Here is a 19,915-nt window from a genome sequence, read left to right as displayed (position 1 = left end):
GAAAACCTGCAGCCAGCCCTCCCCCCCCCCCCCACAAATTTAGCCAAATAACCCCCATTTTTCAGTGCGTAACTTGTATTATGAAGTTAATTAAGGTTGACAAGCTTAAGTAAGAGGAATTGATGCTTTTGGCATTCAAATGGGCACTGTAGGTGTGTTTCCTGTCCTCCTCTCACTGCCGACTTTTATTCCCTATTGACTTACATTGGGTTTCGTGTTTCGGGACGACCCCGACTTTTCCCTATAATCGGACGATCTTGCTCGACCCGACTTTTGGAAAAGTCGGGTTTCACGAAACGAAACGCGACCCTAAAAAACCAAAAGTCGCTCAACTCTAGATCTAGATCAAGGGTCTCAAGCTCAGCTGGGCGTAGGGGCCCGACACAGAAAAAAATTAGAATTTGGGGGGCTGCATTCCTTGCAGGACAAAGTGACATTTTTCGTGATACCATTTTTTTAATAAACCTTTTGAATATTTTTGTAGGGTTAATTTTATTTTTTTATAGTTTGGGTCATAATTGGTGAATGCGATAACAAAAGTGCACTTTTTTTGTTTTGGTTTACTTTAGTTTATATATAAAATAGCATTTTTAGTGGCAAAATATTTTTTCATGCGTTTTACTTTGAATTTTATTTTTAAATGGTAACAATTTTTTTCCCCAATTGGCCACATACAGTCATATTGTCTTACAATCTGCATCATATAGTATTTCTGGCAAACATCTTGTAGTAATGCCCCCCATTCTGGTTCTCTTCTTGTAGTAATGTCCCATCATGATCCCTTCTTGTAGTAATGTTGTCTATTCTAACCCCTATATTGTAATTATGTCCCCATCCAGGTCCCTATATTGTACTTCTGTCCCCATGTTGTAGTTATGTCCCCATCTACGTACCCATATTGTAGTTATGTTCCCATATTTTATATCCCCTATTGTGTCACTCTTCACATACACACATATTTAAAAGACAAACAGAAAAAAAGATTTTCCCTTCACCCATGACAGCACCACATGAGAGGGATCCGCCCCGCCAGGACAGGAACCTACTGAAACATAAGGGGTGGCACCTCTCCCCCGCTTCAGTTGGGTTCCTGTCCTGGAAAGGAATCCCTCTGACAGCGGCGGTGCCTGTCAGGATGAAAAGACCCAGGGCCGTCCCGGTGTGTAAAAAGGCAGGGCTGGCTTACCTGCGACGCTGGCCGTCGGCAGCTGGTAGCGCAGTCCCAGGGGTTTTTCCTCATACGGGCCCCGGGTTCGTGCGGGCACGTTCCGATGTCCTCCCTTTGGAGGTTCCTCCCTGTGCAGCCCTCCCCCTGCGCGCGCGCCCGTTCCTTCCCCTGCATGCAGGGGAAGCCGGGGGCAGAGACCGGCGTCTGACGTGGGAGCGCGACCGCTGACGTCATCAGGACGCGACGGTCATGGCGCCGGGCGCGACGCCGGCCAGGAGAAGCGGCTAGCGGTCGCCGGGGGGAGGGGTAATGAGGGGCTCACTCACTGCATAAAAGAAGGAGCAGAAGCGGCTGCTGGGGTGACAATGGCGTCTCAGGAGGATCGCTCACCGTCCCCATTGTCCCTGCCCCCATCGCAAGCTTCTGGTCGCCACATCCCGATGCACCCAGAATACCAGAAATACCTGAGGGTAGCCCTATACATCCAGGGCGACCTCAGGCACTTTCAATTTACAGCTCTTCCGTTTGGCATCTCCATAGCGCCAAGGATTTTTACGAAAGTAATAGCGGAAATGACAGCTTTCCTTCGAATCCACAATGTGATTATGGTGCCTTACTTGGACGATTTTTTGGTCATTGGCAATTCAGAACATCACTGCGCACATCAAGTAGAGAAAATAACAGAAACCCTGCAAAGACTGGGTTGGATGGTAAACTTAAAGAAATCAAAACTTCAACCCCTAAGGAAACAAACATTTCTAGGTTTCGTCTTGGACTCCGACCGTCAAGTTTGTCTCTTGACAGAGAAAAAACTAGAGAAAGTGAGAGAAATGACCCTTACAGCAATACAACAACCTCACATGACCCTAAGAAGGGCAATGTCCCTGTTGGGCACGCTAACAGCCTGTATCCCTGCGGTCAACTGGGCACAGTTTCATACCCGACAACTGCAGGCGGAAATCTTGTCAGCCCAGAAACGATTGAAAGGGCGTTTAGAAGGGAAGCTGGAACTTTCCGAAAAGGGGAAAAACTCTCTCACTTGGTGGCTAGACGGCACAAATTTAGCAGGGGGAACTTTGTGGCACAGGCCCGTGTCCGATGTAATATTGACGGACGCAAGCTCCTTGGGATGGGGGGCACACCTGAGAGAACAAATAGCCCAAGGGTCCTGGGGTCACCTAGAGCAGAAGGCTTCCTCCAACTTAAGAGAGTTAAGAGCGGTAAACAGAGCCTTGGGGGGCATTCATTCCCATGCTACAGGGTCAAAATGTCCGAATTATGTCAGACAACAGGGTGGCAGTGGCGTATGTCAACCACCAGGGAGGGACAAGGTCAAACTCCCTAATGGACGAAGCCAAAAGAATCTTTCTCAAAGCAGAACAACATCTAACCTCCCTGACGGCCCTACACATCAAATGGACAGAAAATGTTCAAGCCGACTTTCTAAGCCGCAACAAGTTAAAACAGGGAGAGTGGGCCTTAAATCGTGTAATATTCCAGAGGATAGTACAGTTATGGGGGCAGCCAGTGATCGACCTCTTTGCCACCAAAAACAACTGGCAGGTGAGGAGGTTCTGCTCGTTAAACCCAGGGGAAAACCCGTGGGCAGTAGACGCTCTGCAAATCCCGTGGCTGTTCAAACTGAGCTATGCCTTTCCCCCAGTAGCGTTAATCCCGGCAGTGGTAAAAAAGATAAGAGACGAGCAAGCCAGAGTAATCCTCATAGCCCCGTTCTGGCCAAAAAGACCGTGGTTTTCACTACTGCAAATGATGTCTCTCTCGGACCCGTGGGTACTGCCAGAAATTCCAGATTTATTAGCTCAGGGGCCGATATTCCACAAACAAGTCAAGGGGTTCCATCTGACGGCGTGGAATTTGAGAGGGCGCTTTTGAGAGATAAAGGTTTTTCCCCGGGGTTGGTGACTACTCTAATGAAAGTAGAAAACCAATAACAACCAACATATATGGCAGGACGTGGAAGAAATTTCTACAATTCCTGGGAAAACCGTTAGGTCAAGAACCCCCAATCGAGTCCATCTTGGAGTTCTTGCAGGCAGGTCTACAGCTAGGCCTGGCGGTTAATACCCTCAAGGTACAGGTTTCAGCGCTGGGTGCATTATACAATTGCAATATAGCGGCAAACAGATGGGTAGCCAGGTTCATAAAATCTTGCCACAGATCTAGGCCAGTTTCCTTACCAAAAAATAGCTCCATGGGATCTAAATCTGGTGCTGGAAGCCCTTACGAAGGAGCCGTTTGAACCCATACAGCAGATTTCAACTAAAAATCTCACCCTAAAAACCATCATTTTGGTAGCTCTAACGTCGGCACGTAGAGTTAGTGACTTGCAGGCCCTCTCAGTCAACCCACCATATACCCAGATATACCAGGATAGGGTGGTTATGAGAACAGACCCTGTTTACTTGCCGAAAGTAGTAACTAACTTTCACCGAAACCAAGAAATTGTCCTCCCTTCCTTCTGTGAGAATCCGAAAAACCCAGTGGAGGAGAAATTTCATAGCCTAGACGTTAAAAGAACCCTAGTAGAGTATATGTCTATAACCAGCCAGTGGAGGAGGTCCCAGTCCCTATTCGTAGCCTTCCAGGGTGCTAGGAAAGGTTATGGAGTGTCAAAGGGGACTATTTGGGAGAAGTCTTGGAGGTGAATAGGTGAAGAATACATAAGTGTGGAGGGGAGAAGGAGATTATGTGAGGGAATATATCAGGGAAATTAGTTTGGAAATATACTGGGAAGACAGGTTATGGATGGTTTTAAAGCTCAGTGTTAGTAATTTGAACTGGATACACTGGGAAATGGAAGCCTATGAAGGGATTTGCAGAGAGGAGAAGCACAGGAATATTGAGGAGAGATAATTAGTCGGGCAGCTGAGTTAAGGATGGACTAGAGAGGTGCGAGAGTGTTAGCAGGGAGGTCATACAGGAGGATTTTGCAGTAGTCAAGGCAGGAAATGAGGGTATGCACAAGCATTTTATGAGGTTTGAGTGAGGGTTGAGGAAAGAACAGATTCTGGAAATTTTTTTGAGTTGGCGGTGACAGGAGGTGGAGAGAGCTTGGATGTGTGGTTTGAAAGAAATGGCAGCGTTGAGGATTACTCCAAAGTAGTAGATTTCTGGTACAGGGGAAAGCATGGTGTTATATATTGTGATAGATCAGGTAGGGAAAATGTGTGAGATCGAGGAAAGATAAGTTCAGTTTTGTCCACATTGAGCTTGAGGAAGCGAGAGGAGGAGGAGAATATGGCTGATACACTCCAGGATTCTGGACAGCAGAAAAGTGATGTCTGGGCCAGAGAGGTGGGTCTGAATGTCATCAACATATAGGTGGTACTGGAAGCCATGGGACTTCATGAGTTGTCTCTGGCCAAGGGTATAGATGGAGAAGAGTAGGGTTCCTAGGACAGACCCTTGAGGAACTCCAAAAGAGAGGGTAGGGTGGGGATGCAGTATGGGAGTGGGAGATGCTAAATATGCAGTTTTAAAGGTATGAGGAGATCAAAGACAGGGCAAGGTTTTTGATGCTAAAAGAAGAGAGGACCTGTATTAGGAGGCAGTGGTCAACTATTGCAAAGGCAGTCAAGAAGGACGACTACAGAGAATTTTCTGTTAGCTTTGACTGTAAGTATGTCCATTAGTGATTTTAGTTTCAGTGGAATAATGGGGAAGGAAGCCAGATTGTAGATTGTCAAAGGGCAAGTTAGATGAGAGATGTAAGGAAAGTTCTGTGTGGACATACTGCTCAAGGAGTTTGGAAGCAAATTGGAGCAGTGATATGGTGTGATAGCTGGACATAGAGGTCGGGTCGAGGGATGGCCAGAAGTTAGTGACAGGTTGAAGAGATGGGGTAGGGATGGGATGAGTGAGGAGGTGAGGTTGGGAAAGAAGTGGAATGCGATGGGATAGGGTCAAGTGTACAAGAGGTGTGATTTGGTGAGGAGATGAGTAGGCCCTCCTTCAGTGATGTTGGGGAGGGAGGTTATGGGGAAAGGGCATTGGTCTGGTGTTCAATGGGGTTGTGGTGGTTGAATAATAGACTAGTATGGTTAGTTGAATCTTATTTTTGAAGTGTGTGGAAAAGTCCTAAGCAGAGATGATGGAGGTTGGAGGAGGGAGTTAAAAGTGTTGAATAACTGGATTGTAGGATAAGGAAGGTATGAGGGTTGTGAAGAAGGCTTGTTTAGCAGAGGTGAGGACTGGTTTGAAAACGGAGTGTAGCTTGTTCGAAATCAGTGAAGTCATCTTGTGTTTTCTTCCAATGCCACTCCGCAACCTTGGACACTTGCCAAAGCTATTTAATGAGGTTATTGTGCCAGGGTTGTGTATTGATTTGTCACACTCTGCCATGCACGAGAGGGGCGACTGAGTCAATAGCTAATGCAAAAGTGGCATTGTAGAAAGCAGTGGCACTGTCTGTTTCATGGAGTGAATATGAAAATAATGATGATCTCTCTAGAAAGTGACATCAATTGAGATATTTATAGACTGCTATTAATTTTTCTCTTAGCCTTCTTTTTTGCAAGCTAAACATTTCCATCCTGGTAGCTCTTCTCTGAAAAACTGTAACAATGTTAATGTGTTTTCTCTCTCACCCATGACAGCACCACGGAGAGAGAGGATCCGCCCTTCAGGGACAGGAACCTACAGATAAAAAGGGCGGTACCTCTCCTCCGCCTTCAGTTGGGTTCCTGTCCCTGACGGGGGACCCACAGTACGGCATACCTGCGTATCCAAGGAGAGTCCGGGGTCGGCCTGTCCGGTAATCGGCAGCGGGGAGGCCCCTGTCGCGGCAGGAACGGTGCCCGAAGCCGCCACCGCTGGGGCCGATGCGGGCTGCTGGGTGAGCGGGGGGGAGACGCCGGAGTCGCCGCTCTGGAAAGAGATTGGGGCTCATCGGGACCCGTGGAGCGCGGGCAGCACCATGGTACAGAGAATACCAAGATGGCCGCTGCCCCAGAAGTAGAGGAGCGGCTTCCGGGTCCCGGAATCAGGCGCATGCACAGGAGCGCACTCCCCGACCAGCGCGATGCAGGATGGGAGCTTGTCCCATTCTTTCGTACAATTATAAATCTGAAAAAAGCTAAACGAATATGTCAGGAATCAGAGCTTCAAAATGGAGTCGATCAAGTCTACCACCAAAGTCCTGTTCCCAAACTGCTACATGACTGTGTTAGATCTCAGCGACGCCTATTATCACGTCCCTATCCACAAAGACTCTAGAAAATATCTCAGGTTAGCCGTCTCAATAAAGGGCAAGGTAAAAGAATTCCAGTACAGAGCCCTGCCGTTCGGAATATCGATAGCCCCGCGGGTATTCACCAAAATAGTAGCGGAAATGATGGCTCATATAAGGGAACAAGACATAATAATAATAATACCGTATCTAGACGATTTCCTAATAGCAGGCAGCTCGGCTCAAAAATGCAGTGAACAGAGAGACAGGGTGATGAACACTCTACAAGGCCTAGGCTGGCTTCAAAATCTAAAAAAATCAAGATTGGAGCCCAGCAGGGTACAAGAATTCTTGGGCCTAACACTAGACTCAAACATTCAGGAGTGTCGCCTCCCAGACGACAAAAAGAAGATCGCTCAAATTACAGCAAGAGCAATCCAAAATCCCTCTGACACTAAGGAAGGCTATGTCACTGCTGGGTTCCCTATCCGCCTGCCTGCCAGCAATTCAATGGGCTCAGTTACACACGAGAGATCTCCAGTGGGACGTATTGGTCCACCAGGCAGCAATAGGGGGACACCTAGAGGGTCGTATTACCCTAAATTCAAGAACTATTCATTCCCTAGCTTGGTGGGGAAACCAGGAAAATCTGTCCAAAGGGATCCCCTGGGCAACAAAGATAACACACATAGTGACAATGGATGCCAGTCCCACGGGATGGGGAGCACACATGAACAACGAGGTGACTTAGAACGTATGGGGAGATCAAGAACTAAAAGCCTCCTCAAATCAAAAAGAGCTTCAAGTAGTAGGCTATGCCCTGACACACTTCCTACCCCAGCTCCAGAATCACCATGTCTGCATTCTTTTGGACAATCGAGTCACAGTGGCCTATATAAATCACCAGGGGGGAACCAGGTCCCAAGCCCTAATGGACACATCCGCCAAAATCCTCAAACTGGCAGAGGCAAACCTGCTATCTCTGACAGCCCTACACATTCGGGGTACAGAGAATCAAAGTGCAGACTTTCTGAGCCGCACCCAATTACGACAGGGGGAATGGGTACTAAAGTGGTCCATTTTTCAGCAGATTGTAAAAATGTGGGGAACCCCAGACATAGATCTGTTCGCCGATTTCAAAAACAAAAAAGTAGACACCTTCTGCTCCCTAGATCCCAGGGGGAATCCTCTAACTCTGGACGCGTTTATGCTCCCTTGGACACAGAGTCTAACATATGCCTTTCCCCCAATCATGCTCATTCCAGTGGTCCTAAGGAAAGTCAGGGAGGACGGGGCAAGAATGATACTGATAGCCCCTTTCTGGCCCAAAAGAACCTGGTTTTCCTGACTAAGAATGCTCTCAGTAACCGACCCATGGATCCTACCGGATCTCCCGGACCTGCTATCGCAGGGCCCAGTGTTACATCCTCAGGCACCGAACCTCCATTTAACAACATGGAATTTGAGAGGGCACTGATGAGGGACAGGGGATTTTCAGAGAACCTGATGACTACACTACAAAAAGTAGGAAACCGGTTACCATGAGAGCTTACGGCAGAACATGGACAAAATTCCTATCCATTTCTAGGGCAAAGGTTCAGGACGGGGTTCAGATTGATAAGATCCTAGAATTTCTACAAAAAGGCCTAGAACAGGGTCTGGCGGTCAACACATTAAAAGTACAAATAGCGGCGTTAGGTGCCCTCTATAACCATGATGTGGCAGGTGACCCCTGGGTAGCACGGTCTATTAAAGCCGCAACCAGATCTAGGCCAATAGCTAGTCAAAGGTTACCGTCATGGGACCTGAATCTTGTACTTTCAACACTGACAGGCCCTCCATTCGAACCAATTCACTCGGCACCCCTAAAAGTCCTATCACTTAAAACGGTGCTTCTGGTGGCACTAACATCAGCTCGAAGAGTGAGCGATATTCAAGCCTTGTCAGCAAGGCCTCCTTTTACAAAAATTCTAGAGGATAGAGTCATCCTAAAACCTGACCCGGCCTATCTACCTAAAGTATCATCACATTTCCACAGGTCCCAAGAGGTAGTCCTTCCGTCCTTCTGCCCAAATCCAAAAAATAAGGGAGAAGAAAAATTCCACACTTTAGACATTAAAAGGTGCCTAGTACAGTACTAAGAGGCCACCAAAAAATGTAGGAAGGAAGGCTCTCTCTTTGTGTGCTTCCAGGGTCCTCGGAAGGGGCTCAAAGCATCCAAAAGTACCCTGGCAAGATGGATAAGGGATGCGATTGCCCTGGCATATTCATCCAGCGGGAATACCATCCCAGAGGGGCTGAGAGCTCATTCCACAAGGGCAATGGCGACCTCATGGGCTGAAAGATCTGAGGTATCAATAGAACAAATCTGTAAGACGGCCACCTGGTCATCACCTTTTGACCTTTTTTAGGCACTATAGATTAGATCTAACCTCTACATCTGACCTGACCTTCGGGAGAAGGGTCCTTCAGGCGGTGGTCCCTTCCTAAGCTACCAATCTCTGTAATTCTCTCCGTGGTGCTGTCATGGGTGAGAGAGAATAGCTTAGTTACTCACTGATAATGGTGTTTCTCGGAACCCATGACAGCACCCTCTTATTCCCCTCCCCTTCACGAGTATGGTGGGCACGTTTTTACTGTTAGTAGAGTGTTTCTGTTTAGGCACGGTGCTTTGATAAATAAGCAGTATTATAATATTGTGTATATATTTCTGTTGTCTAACTAACCTGGAGACCCTCTGATGCTCTGTAACCAACTGAAGGCGGAGGAGAGGTACCGCCCTTTTTATCTGTAGGTTCCTGTCCCTAAAGGGCGGATCCCCTCTCTCCGTAGTGCTGTCATGGGTTCCGAGAAACACCGTTATCGGTAAGTAACTAAGCAATTTTTTTAAATGCGGTACCCAAAACTGGACACAGTATTCCAGATGAGGTCTGACCAAAGAGGATTAGAAAGGGAGCATTACTTCACGTGATCTAGACTATATGCTTCTCTTAATACATCCCAGAACCGTCTTTGCCTTTCTTGCTGTTGCATCACACTGTTGACTCGTGCAGTCTGTGATCTATTAGTATACCCAAGTCTTTTTCACACGTACTGTTGCTTAGTTATATTCCTTCCATTCTGTACATATCATTTTTGCTTTTCTTACCCAGTTGTAGAATTTTGCATTGCTCCCTGTTAAATACCATTATATGAGTTACTGTCCATTGCTCAAGCTCACCACCCATCTTGAAAAGTTTCCCCCCTTCCATATACTAATGTGCCACAAACAGGAAGTTGATATCACCAACCATTCCCATTTTATTTAGGTGTATCCACGTAAATGGCCCACCCTGTAGATCCTTCTGAATCCTTTTTCCAGGTCACCACCTGACAGCACACCTGGAGGACGTCCTTCTCATCCGTAGTGGGACAGGAAACCACGAGAGTCTAAAAGGACCCTCCCTCTACCATCCCACAGTGTTTTTTCCTGTCCCACTGCGGATAGGAACGACGAGAGGAGATCCAGCCGTTCTGCGCAGAGGGTCAGGATCGGGGAGCCCAGCCTTTCCCTTCCTACCGGGAAAACTCTGCAAGCTGAAACCCAGCACAGGGTCCCTCAGCCCCTCCAGTGTAGCGCTGCTCCTGGAGAAGGGGTCGCTTCCTCCCGACGGGGGGCTCTCGACCCCGGACGCCACTGCCACCACCGATGTAGGTACCGGGGCCGCCTCTACGGACTCCACGTGCCCCGCAAGTGGACCTCGGCGAAGGATCGCCGCACCTCTCCCCCTTCCCGCTGTAAGCGGTAACAGCGCCATGCCTGGGGAGCCAGAGGCGCGCTACTTTCGGCCATACAGAGCACGTGTGCGCGCGCCATCCAGGAGGCGGGTCTTCCGACTGGGACGTCACTTCCGGTCACGTCACTGGACCCGAACGTCACTTCCGGTCGCGTCATTAAAGACGACCGCCCTGCATTCAGGAAATGCCGGCATCGCTGAGAAGGGGGCAGACTCTGTACAGTGGAGCGGATCGGCAGCGCGGCAGGACAGAAGACGCAACAGCGGTATGCAGGCCCTGCGGTGTAAGGGCCGGACACCACCTCCCGGCCACTTACAAGGTTTGATGTCTCCGCAGGCAGACAGCCACAGGGAACCTTATCCATCGATGATGGAGGACCAGGCAAAGACGGAGACAGGAATGGAAAGCCAGGGACACGTGAGTAGCCTCATATGAGGTCATGGCAGGGCCCCAGTAAAACAGAACACGTACTTTGTGTTCCAGGGGGGAACCTCCACCTCAGAAAGGAAGAAGAAAGATAAGAAGTGTCCCGTCTGCTCTAAGAAGCTAAAGGACACATGGCAAAAAAACCCTCTGCGACGCATGTACAAAGTGCATAATGGGGGAAGAACAGGCTACGCTCATGTCTAACATGAGGGCAATAATTAGAGAGGAAGTACAAGCTTCGGTGTCCGGAGCCATGTCCCAAGCCCCGCAGAACCCTCAGGTATCCAGGAAGAGGCAGAGGGAGTCAGGCACGTCTTCTGAGGACATCCTGTCCGAATCAGACGCAGAGGAGGAGTTCAGAGAGCACCCGGAAAGAGGGAGAAAGTATCTCTTTGCATCCGGTAATACGGATGAGCTATTGGGGGCAGTCCGGCAGACTATGCAGATTGAGGAACCCCAGACTACCCTCTCAATACAGGATGAGATGTTCGGGGGTCTGCGCTCCCAGACCTCAATGGTCTTCCCAGTAAATACCCATATACGGGCCATGATATTGGACGAATGGGAGGAAGCAGAGAAAAAATTGACTATCCCCCGAGACTTCAGGCTTCGCCTGCCGTTTGACCCAGAAGAGGTCAAGGTCTGGGAAGAGGTCCCTAAAATCGATATCCCAGTAGCAAGGGTATAAAAAAAGACAGCAATTCTGTTCGAAGACTCCTCAAGCTTAAAGGAGCCCCTAGATCGGAAGGCAGACGGGCTCTTGAAGAGGGCCTGGGAGAGTTCAGCGGCAGTCATAAAAACAAATATAGCCGCGACATCAGTGGCACGCTCCATGCATCTATGGATAGATGATTTAGAGGAGCATTTGTCAGATAGAACTCCGAGGGAAACTATTCTAAAATCTCTTCCCTTGTTAAAGTTAGCCACGGGGTTTTTGGCTGACGCCTCAGCAGAGTCCGTTAGATTTACGGCCAGAACCCAATCACTGTCCAACACAGCCAGAAGAGCTATCTGGCTTAAAAGTTGGTCGGGTGACATGCAGTCCAAGAATAAACTGTGCTCAATTCCCTTCTCGGGAGGCAGAGTCTTCGGACCTCTGCTTGATGATATCTTAGAGAAAGCGTCAGACGAAAAAAAGGGGTTCCCCGAAGAGAAGCGTAAGAGGTATCAGCCCTTTCGTAGACCCCGTTACAATCAGAGAACGGACTACAGAGGGAAGGGGAAGTCAGGTCGATGGAGCTACCCCAAAGGGGGTGAGGGTAGGAATAGGAGCAGAGATGCCATCTTCTCCGGCCCAGGGTCTAGCTCCCGGAAGAAATGACGCCACCAGTGTAGGGGGGTGACTGCTCAGGTTCAAGGAAGAATGGCGGGAGGTTACCACCAGCCCCTGGGTACTGCAGATAATTTCTCAAGGATACAGGATAGAATTCAGCTCCCTACCCTCAAACAGGTTCCTAGTAACCAGCTCTCGACTCTGTCCGGCCTCCCCCATGTGGTTAGATATCCAGGACCTCCTAGAAATGGAGGCAATCAGACCAGTGCCCACGCAAGAAGAGGGAAGGGGACACTACTCGAGCCTCTTCGCGATAAAAAAACCGTCGGGGGAGACTAGGACCATAATAAATCTCAAGCCCTTAAACAAGTGGGTATCATACAAACGCTTCAACATGGAGTCAATAAGATCCACGGTTCCACTCCTGGGAGAAGCGGTGGTAATGTGCACATTAGATCTAAAAAGCGCATATTACCACGTCCCCATCCACCCAGACCAGCAAAAATATCTCAGGTTTGCGGTCGAGAAGGAGGGCAGGGTTCACCACTACCAGTTTCGCTGTCTCCCCTTCGGCCTAGCATCAGCCCCAAGAGTTTTCACGAAGATAATGGTAGAGGTTGTGGCCTATCTAAGAGCCCAAAACATCACGGTGATCCCGTACCTAGATGACTTCTTGATTGTAGCAGATTCAGCAGCCCAGCTCAGAGTCGACTGTCAGTCCTCGATCGCCACACTGCAAAAGTTGGGCTGGATAATAAATTGTTCGAAATCAGATCTTATACCCAAGCCCAGAATAAAATTTTTAGGGGTCATGCTGGATTCAGAAAGAAGAATGTCCTATCTTCCAGAAGAAAAGCAGACCAACATACCAAGGAAGATCCGCCAGTTCTCAAAGAACTGAGTGTCGATCAGGGACGCAATGAGGATTCTGGGACTGATGACTTCGTGTATCTCCTGTGTCAGATGGAGTTAGTTCCACTCCTGCAGACTGCAACAGGCAGTCCTAGCAGCTTGGGACAAAAGTCAAGGCTCACTAGACAAGAAGATACAATTAATTCCCCAGGTCAGAAGGATGCTGCTGTGGTGGACCATCCCGAGAAACCTAAAAACCAGTGTCATGGATTCAGTCCCCAGAGGTCGTAGTAACCACGGACACAAGTCTGTACGGCTGGGGGGGATACATCGGAGAAGAGTACTATCAGGGGCGATGGAGTCGGGAGGACAGCAACAGGTCCTCCAACTTCAGAGAACTAAAAGCGGTCTGGAAGGTACTACTCGTCACCTGGCCTCGGGTGAAGAACAGGCACGTCAAGATATTTTCGGACAATACCACAACAGTAGCCTTTCTCCGCCATCAGGGCGGACTGAAACACCCGGCACTACAGGGCTTAGCAGACCAGATCTTCAGATGGGTGGAAAGAGAGGTCCTCTCAATCTCAGCAGTACATCTGGAGGGCACCAGCAACCAGGTTGCGGACTTTCTCAGCAGGAGAAGAATAACCGCAACGGACTGGGAACTCAACGAAGAAGTGTTCAGCAGCCTGTGCGATCGCTGGGGACAACCAGAAATAGACCTGTTTGCGGACAAGGGGAATGCAAAGGTCAGAGCCTTTTACTCCCTAAACCCGGCAGGAAACCCGACGGGGATAGACGCTCTGTCGCAGCCGTGGAACAAGGGCTTACTGTACGCCTTCCCGCCTCTAGCTCTCATCCCAAGAGTTCTCAGGAAGATCTACGAGGACGGAGCCAGGGTCATATTGGTAGTTCCCTATTGGCCAAGAAGAAGCTGGTTTCCTCTACTCAGGAAGATATCACGGGAAGACCCCATTCTCCTGCCAAGAAGAGAAGACCTTCTTCACCAGGGTCCAGTCTTCCACAAAAGGCCAGAAGCCCTCAAACAATCAGCCTGGATCCTGAGCGGCAGCTCCTAAGAACGAAGGGTCTATCGGACGAAGTTATATCCACTCTACAAGCAAGTAGGAAACCCGTAACAGCAGCAATATATAACAAAATTTGGAAAAAATTTTGCAGCTTCTGTGGAGAGGCGACAGTTGAAACTGACCAACCTCACATCCCGAAGGTCCTTGACTTCCTACAGGCAGGGTTCAAAAAGGGCCTCAGACCTAGCACCCTGAGAGTGCAGATTGCGGCCTTAAGCGTGTTCTATGACACAACCCTATCATCTCACCCCTGGATAGCCCGGTTTTCAAGGGCTGTGCAGAGACTTAAGCCCTTGATAAGAAGGACCGTCCCTCCTTGGGACCTTAATCTAGTGCTTAACGCGCTATGTAGACAGCCATACCAGCTAGGAGTAGAAATAACTATCGGTAACCTCTCTCTGAAGACAGCGTTCTTAGTGGCTGTTACGTCAGCCAAAAGATTAGGGGAACTCCAGGCCCTATCGGTTCAGGATCCCTACTTACAAATATTCGACGACCGGTTAGTCCTGAAACTCGACCCGGCTTTTCTCCCCAAGGTGATCTCAGATTCAAACATGAATCAGGAGGTAGTGCTCCCCTCATTTTGTCAGTTTCTTAAAAATAGCAAGGAGGAAGCTTACCATAACTTGGATGTTAGGGAAACAGTGCTCAGGTACCTGGACGCAACCAGGCCTTGGAGGCAGGATAATAATCTCTTTGTCCAGTTCAGAGGCCCTAATAAGGGGAAAAAGGCATCGAAATCCACAATAGCAAGGTGGATTAAATCCGTTATTAGCACAACGTATAGAGCACAGGGTCAGAGCCCCCCAGGGAGACTTAGAGCCCACTCAACTAGGGCCATGGCCACATCATGGACAGAGAGGGACGGAGCCTCGGCAGAACAAATCTGCAGAGCCGCATCTTGGGCCAGTCTCAGTACGTTTTCTAAACATTATAAATTAGACGTGGCCTCCGCACAGTTGGCTTTTGGGAGAAAGGTACTCCACGCGGTAGTCCCACCCTAGGACCAATATTCTTTGGTACTACTCCAGGTGTGCTGTCAGGTGGTGACCTGGAAAACGGTAATTAGACCTACCGGTAATTGTGTTTCCAGGAATCCATCCTGACAGCACTATTAGTTCCCTCCCGTTAAACGTGTCCATGCAATTGTGATGTAACATGTGTATGGAAAATGTTGGTTTGAATAAAATTTATTTTTTGTCTAAATCCATCCAGAGGTGTTACTTTGTGAAATCACTGTGGGATGGTAGAGGGAGGGTCCTTTTAGACTCTCGTGGTTTCCTGTCCCACTACGGAGGAGAAGGATGTCCTCCAGGTGTGCTGTCAGGATGGATTCCTGGAAACACAATTACCGGTAGGTCTAATTACCGTTTTCTGTCTTCTCTAGTGTTAGCTGTCCCTCCTAGCTTTGCATTGTCTTCAAATTTGATTATTTTACGTTCAGTTCCCTTAGCTATATCATTTATAAAAATGTTGAGCAACACTGATGGCAATGATATATTACTCTGGGTGTTCTCCTTAATATGACAATATTCTAACTATGGTTGTACACGATTATTTGGCCACATGGCAGTGCTCAGAAGAGAAGGACATTTGGATATTGAAACACACATTTGCTGGAATGGTTGTTCAGACACCTTACCATGCAGAAACTAGAACAATAGAAAATCCCATCAATTGGAATTTATATGGTAGTGACTATTTTGACCCCATAGGCACTTTTTGGTATTTGGCACACAGTGGATGTTGCAGAGTAAAGTTCATCCTGCTACAGCAATACTAGACATGTGGATACTAAGTGCAGTTTGGGCACACTGCAAGGCTCAGAAGGGGAATTGCTGTATTGGTTTATGGAAGCCATGTTGCTTTTCAAGAGTCAGTAGAAATGTGGAAACCTATTTTACCATCATGGACCTATGTAGGAGCCTTGCTTTTTGCTGGATGAGTAGAAGTTTTAATTGGTATAATTTTTGGATACACCATGTGTTTGATTTTATGGCTTTTGATTCCAATATTTGGGAGGCAGTATGTACAAAGACAGTGGAAAATCATGGTCTACTGCTTCATGGCTTAAGGTCTACTGTTTAATTGTGAACTGCTATTGTCTTACTGAATAATTTGAATTGAGATATTGCTATCCATCTTTCATGTACGAATATTGTAAAATTATAATTAACAATGTTTTATTCAAAAATATTTCATTCTACTTTTTAGCAGATGACAGTAGCAGGAGATCAGAGGGACATCTGACATCTTATTTAAAATCGGATGACCTTTGTAGCACACAAGAAACAAAAGAAGATAAAGATTTTTCAGATAGACCTTCATCTTCTCGCAGTGAAGATATATCATCTGATCCTGTTAAACAGGTCCTATCTTCTGATTCATCACGGGAATATTTTAACAGCAAAACAAATCTTGTGAAACAGATGAGAACTCACACACTGGAAAAACCATATTCATGTTCAGAATGTGAGAAATGTTTAGCATCTGAGTCACATCTTACTGTACACGAGAAAATTCACAAAGGGGAAAAGTCATATTCCTGCTTGGAACACGGGAAATATTTTAAACAGAAATCAACTTTTGTTAGACAGGAGAGCACTCACACAAAAAAGAAGCCATATTCATGCACAGAATGTGGGAAAGTTTTTAAGTATAAATCACGTCTTGTTGCACATGAAAGAATTCACACAGGGGAGAAGCCATATTCATGCTCAGATTGTGGGAAATATTTTAGCCAGAAATCAATTCTTGCTGGGCACCAGAGAATTCACTCAGGAGAGAAGCCATATTCATGTTTAGAATGTGAGAAATATTTTATGCTTAAATCCCATCTGGTTAGACACCAGAAAATTCACACAGGGGAGAAGCCATATTCATGTTCAGCATGTGGGAAATGTTTTAGCCAGAAATCGCATCTTGTTGTACACCAGAGAATTCACACAGGGGAGAAGCCATATTCATGCTCAGATTGTGGGAAATATTTTAGCCAGAAATCAATTCTTGTTAGACACAAGAGAATTCACACAGGGGAGAAGCCATATTCATGCTCAGAATGTGGGAAATGTTTTAGCTCTAAATTAAGTCTTGTAAGACATATGAGAACTCACACAGGTGAGAATGTTCCATGATGGGTATACCCCAATACAGCATAATCATAACTTATGATGGATGTTGCATACTTAATCCTACACTTGGGTCCCGTTTTATTAGCCAATTTCGATCCAACATTAGATGAACATTTGTAAAATTCTGTATGCTATATTTGAGCAAAAAATAGTATAAGATTTTGTTTATTTGATCCCACTTCATTCTCCCATATACTTTTTCCTGTTCCCTCATTATGGCATAAGATATCCAGGATAATATCTTACTATTGCAATTATTCAGTAACAAATCGGATGTTTTTTGTTTTTTTTTTTAAATCTCCCTTTTTCCATAAAGTTAAACAGGTCCTATCTTCTGATTCATCACGGGAATATTTTAACTGCAAAACAAATCTTGTTAAACAGATGAGAACACACACACTGGAAAAACCATATTCATGTTCAGAATGTGAGAAATGGTTTGTATCTGAGTCACTTCTTACTGTGCACAAGAAAATTCACACAAGGGAAAAGTCATATTCCTGCTCGGAACACGGGAAATATTTTAAAGAGAAATCAACTCTTGTTAGACAGGAGAGCACTGACACAAAAAAGAAGCCATATTCATGCTCAGACTGTGGGAAAGATTTTAAGTATAAATCACGTCTTGTTGCACATGAAAGAATTCACACAGGGGAGAAGCCTTATTCCTGCTCAGAATGTGGAACACATTTTAAACTGAAATCTCATCTTGCTAGACACCAGAGAATTCACACAGGGGAGAAGCCATATTCATGCTCAGATTGTGAGAAATATTTTAACCAGAAATCAATTCTTCTTACACACCAGAGAATTCACACAGGAGAGAAGCCGTATTCATGCTTAGAATGTGGGAAAGATTTTAAGCTTAAATCCCATCTTGTTATACACCAGAAAACTCACATGGGGAGAAGCCATATTCATGCTCAGATTGTGGGAAATATTTTAGTGAGAAATCAAATCTTGTTAAACACCAGAGAATTCACACAGGGGAGAAGCCATTTTCCTGCTCAGAATGTGGAACATATTTTAACCAGAAATCACATCTTGTTAAACACCAGAGAACTCACACAGAGGAGAAGCCATATTCATGCTCAGACTGTGGGAAAGATTTTAAGTATAAATCACATTTTGTTGCACATGAAAGAATTCACACAGGGGAGAAGCCTTATTCCTGCTCAGAATGTGGAACATATTTTAAACTGAAATCTCATCTTGTTAGACACCAGAGAACTCACACAGAGGAGAAGCCATATTCATGCTCATAATGTGGGAAATATTTTGGCTTTAAATTAAATCTTGTAAGAGATGAGAGAACTCACACAGGTGAGAATGTTCCATGATGGGTATACAATACAGCATAATCATAACTTATGATGGATGTTGCATACCTAATCCTACACTTGGGGTGCTTTTTGTTAGCCAAATTTGATCCAACATATGATGAACATTTGTAAAATTCTATACTCTATATTTGAAGAAAAAAATAGTATAAGATTTTGTTTATTGTTAATTGATCCAACTTCACTCTCCTATTTACTTTTTCCTGTTCCATCATTATGACATTAGATACCCAGGATAATATTATCTTACTACTGCAATTACACAGTAACAAATAGGTTTTATTTTAAAAATATCTCTTTTTCCCTAAAGGGTTTTTTCCCCATGAACAAAGTACATTTTAATCAATAAATCTTGGAGTAAAAATAAGTTTCACAATTGGATGTGTTAAAAGATTGCTCCTGTGCGGAGAGAACCTTATAAATGTGCCCCTGCTGTGTACTGTGTAATGGCTGTGTCTGACCGTACAGGGACATGGTCTGAACATACCACATGTCCTGGGAAGGGGAAAAAACAATAGGATATAGACAGGACAAGGTGGGATCACAGCTGATTCTACCTGTGAGGTCAAATATTTTAACTGGAATTGAGATGTTTTACCTCGCAGAATCTGTGATGCCACACTGTCCTGCCAGTATACTCTCTTTTACTTCCTCACCTGCCCAGGAGCTGTGATCTGTTAAGACCATTTTCCTCCATGGTCAGACACAGACATTACACAGTACACAGCAGGGGCACATTTATACGATTATCTCAGCACAGGAATATATTTTTTTTTAACATATCCAATTGTGGAACTTTATTACTCCAAGTTCTCTTGATTAAAATGTACTTTGTACAGGGGCCAACAACTGAAAAGCCCGCTACTGCAATTATAGCTATGAAAAACACAAAGGAATTCAGAACTGGCAATCCCCCTCTTCTAGAGATAAAGCAGCCTAAGTGTACGCTGGATGCTTCTCCAAATATGGTTTTAGAATAAATTTTGTGATTTTATTTTAAATACTTATTTAGTATCCTTTTTGGGCTATTTGAAAGCACTAACAAAATACTAGGAATATACTGTATATTTTTTTTTAATCAGATATTTTTATTTCAAATTTTAAGGAGAAATTACAATAAAACACCCTCCATACCTTTCCTTTCTCCCGATCTGGAATGCTAGCATTCAATTATCTATAAAGAGACCCCCTGTACAGAAATATTGGGGCTTCAGCAACATCATATGTTATACAGAAGAATAGCGCTATCTCCATAGTTCTCTGTACAAGGACATATAGATCAGACAAGGTCTCATATTCAGGCAGTTTCTATTATTCTCAATCGCTCTTTATATGAATAAGATCAGTGAGTCTTATTATACCGAGCAGAGAATCTCCTGAGACAAAGACCCCATCCCGATCTTACACACTGGAGGTCAGGCCCGGAGTATCCAGCTACGGGGCCCGGATTCTCTCATTTTTGACTCTAGTGCTTCTTGTAGAATAAATCCCTTTCTCATACAGTCCTGTAGTAATGACTTTGTTAATGACGTTTTGTAAGAGGGTGAATCTGAATCCAACTAAATGTTATCAATTTATGTGTAAGAAACAATAAACGTCCTACCGCAGTTTTACCATGTGTGTAGTGTCATTTCTTTAACCCTAACAAAAAAAGCTTGGGGTCTCCGACCAA

General features: G+C 45.9%; 1 pseudogene; it reads left to right on the top strand.

Annotated features, from left to right (window-relative positions):
• The window catches only part of LOC141052985 (uncharacterized), a 106,059-nt pseudogene that overhangs the window by 13,008 nt on the left and 73,136 nt on the right, over positions 1 to 19,915 (top strand).

Source organism: Dendrobates tinctorius, unplaced genomic scaffold (genome assembly GCF_039654945.1).
Source record: "Dendrobates tinctorius isolate UK_male_01 unplaced genomic scaffold, ASM3965494v1 ptg000164l, whole genome shotgun sequence".
Lineage (NCBI taxonomy): Eukaryota > Metazoa > Chordata > Amphibia > Anura > Dendrobatidae > Dendrobates > Dendrobates tinctorius.
This window is presented reverse-complemented; position numbering and strand designations above follow the sequence as displayed.